Below are 3,599 nucleotides of genomic sequence, written 5' to 3'. Positions count from 1 at the left end.
GGGAGTCAGAAAATATAAAACGACAATAAAAACAAAACTAAGATGATTCAGCAATTTTGTAACAGACGCAGCACCAGCCTAGATTTAGCAAATGCCAAGGAAGTGTGTGTGTGTGTGTGTGTGTGTGTGGTGGGGACTGCTAAATCATAATCCTTTCTACTCTAAGCACAAGGCCTGAAATTGTGGTTGGTGTTAGGAAGGGCATCCAGCTGTAGAAACTCTGCCAGATCGGATTGGAGCCTGGTGCAGCCATCTGGTTTGCCAGTCCTCAGTCAAACCATCCAACCCATGCCAGCATGGAAAGTGGATGTTAAACGATGATGATGACAATGATGATGATGAAAAAGTAAACCATTTTTTTTCCAATGAATTAAAAAATCCTAATTTAATGCATAAAATTCAATATTTTGATATTAGAGAAGTGCCAACTGTATTCTTCTAATATACACACAAACATACACACACATATGCATATCTACTATTTAGTGATGCAAAGGTAGACAAACACATGCCTTTTACCTCAGACTGAAATGTGTGTGTGTGTGTGTGGATATAAACAATCAACATAATACTTCACGATATTGATCATTTTTCATCTTTATAACTTCACACATGATTGATTTTGTTTGCTAGTTTCATTGCCTATGCTGGTTGGGTATGTTTTATTCGAGACGCACATTATTTCAAAAATCTAACTCTCTTCAAATATGGACAGTGAGTCTCTAACGAGTTACTCTAAGCTTTCCCATTGGTGAACTGGCAGGAATGTAATGTAAAATGGTCAGTGAACACCTGAAGAAAAACAGTTTCAGCAGTGTAAAGAGATGCAAATAATTAGAACAGTTCAAACGGCACAGGCAACCAAGAGAGAGGAGTGCCTGTACCACAATGTGTGACTGTAATACAATAAACAGTCTGTTGTTTCTGTGTTTATTATATTCTGTATCCTAGTAAAAGTGTGTGGCTGCAAACAGGATACGGTTATTTAAATTATTGTTATTTTTATTATTTAAGTAAACATGAGAAATCTGTTGAACTGTTGCATGTAAGGCATATACATGTCTGTGTGTGTGTGTGTGCATGTATATATATTTTTATACACATGCACACACACACACATATGCATACATACAAACACACGCATACATACATATATATCATCATCATCAACATTTAACGTCTGCCTTCGATGCCAGCTTGACAGGAACTGGCTAGGCCAAAGCCCGCACCGGGTTCCATGCTCTGTTTTAGCATGGTTTCTATGGCTGAATGCCCTTCCTCATGCCAACCACTTCACAGAGTATACTGGGTACTTTTTACATGGCACAATCGCCAGTGCTTTTTACATAGAACCAACACACAAGCAACCACCTACAGGCAAATAACAACCAACTGCATAATTGAAACAAGCAAAACTGAGTTTATTAAATGAAGTAACTTTTGAAAAGTCACCTGATGAGACACATCTACACCAAAGAATGCACCATAACCAGTTGTATATCTCACTTGCAAGGGATCAATGCAAGATCGGTTGTTAGATTCTATCTATCTTCATCTTAGTGTGACCTTATTTTCTCTATCTCTTCTCATTTTAGCATTCCTCTATACCCTAACTACATTAGTAAGTCAAAGCTTTCTATAATACTTCCCATTCTCCCTCTGATGATGAAATAGATCACCGATATATGAACTCCTTGTTTTGCACAACATGTATCATCTGTGCAGAAACAGCTGTAAGAAATTTTCTGTCATTTATTTACTTCCTTTCTTCTTATGATATACACCAGGTGTTCTCAACCATTTTTCACCTATGGAGCCCCTTTGATTACTATTTTACTCTGGTGGACCCCCATAACCATTCAATGTTTAAAAACTAGTTTTATAGATTTCTTACAAAATTCCTATTTTGTCTTCCAAACATTAACTTGTGTAGGTTGAGCTATGTAAAATGTTGAAGAAAGAAACCTTGCTGTTTCTTGCAATACCTAACAATACAGACATCTTAAGCAAATTTTTTTCACGGGGCCAAAATACAATTGTGGATCCCCAGTTTACAACTTTGTTACATTGACCCTCAAGGGCCATAAAGACCCTGGTTGAGAACCACTAATCTATACTAATGTAACATCATGTTTGAAAAGATGAAAATGTCATAATCTAACTTGATAACAATGATTTTGGCCTGTTCAAACTTTTACCCTTTTATGTTTGCACCAGTTCAAGTGATGGACTGCCTATAGCCAATTGCTGAACTGCCTATAGCCAATTGCTGAACGGCCTATAGCCAACTGATGAACTGCTCATAGCCAATTGCTGAACTGCTCATAGCCAATTGATGGACTGCCTATAGCCATAAGGCATTATGCAGCTAAAACATCCTTGATTTTAGTCGCAGTTCAATTTGGAGTTTTAGGGTTACTAGTCTATTTTGGGGCTCTAATTGTATGTACCAATTACTTTATCTTGTTAGATGTGAAATTGAATTCCATACATATATATATGTTGGTGACATGTATAAAGCACCCATGGATGGCATTAGGAAGGGCATCCAACCATAGAAACCCTGCCAAAACAGACAACTGGAGTCTGGTGCAGTTATCTGGTTTGCCAGCTCCTGTCAAACTGTTCAAGCCATGCCAGCATGGAAAACAGAAGTTAAATGATGATGATAACAATGATGATGATGATGACAATGATGATGATGACAATGATGATGATGACAACAATGACGACAGTGACGATGATGACGACGACGATGATGATGATGAAAAACATAAATACACACATACACACTCATCTATGCATATATAATTTTGTTGATGAACAGTGTATTTCCTGATACTGACAGGTTTTGATTGGTCAGTTTTACACACACACACATACATGTGGAGAGGGAAGGAGAGAGAGAGAGAGAGAGAGAGAGAGAGAGAGAGAGTGTGTGTGTGTGTGTGTGTGTGTGTGTGTGTGTGTGTGTGTGTGTGTGTGTGTGTGTAAGGATTATAGGAGTCGAAAGTCTCCTTTACAACATGACCAGCCGTTATACAATTTCTTCTCCCTCATCTCCTCAGAACAATAACATCTGGTCATGTAGTTTAAGAAGACAATAAAAAAACAGCTCTCTCGTATCCCCATTTCTGCATCATTGAGTCCTTTTCTTACTGCACATTACAACAGTCATACTGATACATCGAATTACCCAGACATAACATTATGTTTCTCCTCCCTGTTTTAATGAACCAGAAAGATTTATGTATTGACAGTCTTGGCAATGTGACTCATTCTCCACTGACTCACGACATTCAGGATTGGCTTCCAGGACTTTGAAGCATTTTGTAAATTAAAGATGATTGATATTTGTTTCTTTGTAGGGACAAGGTAAGGGAAGAGGGGGAGGGATTGTTTTATGTGTGTTCTAGGGAGATTTCAAACTGGAATAGCGACAGCTTGCTACAAGTCCTTTGAGGGGACCTATTGTTTTTTTTTTTGTTTTAAGTTTGTGCTCATGTCTTACATGATGTGTATTGTAATCACCATCATCATCATCACCACCACCACCACCACCACCACCACCACCACCACCACCACCACCATCATCATCA

General features: G+C 38.2%; 1 protein-coding gene across 1 annotated transcript in view; it reads right to left on the bottom strand.

The window, feature by feature from the left end:
- The window catches only part of LOC106882091 (uncharacterized), a 59,608-nt gene that overhangs the window by 24,596 nt on the left and 31,413 nt on the right, over nt 1–3,599 (bottom strand). The gene's annotated exons all lie outside the window — the stretch shown is intronic.

Source organism: Octopus bimaculoides, chromosome 10, assembly GCF_001194135.2.
Source record: "Octopus bimaculoides isolate UCB-OBI-ISO-001 chromosome 10, ASM119413v2, whole genome shotgun sequence".
Taxonomy (NCBI): Eukaryota; Metazoa; Mollusca; class Cephalopoda; order Octopoda; family Octopodidae; genus Octopus; species Octopus bimaculoides.
The sequence above is the reverse complement of the archived record's forward strand: the minus strand, read 5'-3'. Positions and strand labels throughout refer to the sequence as shown.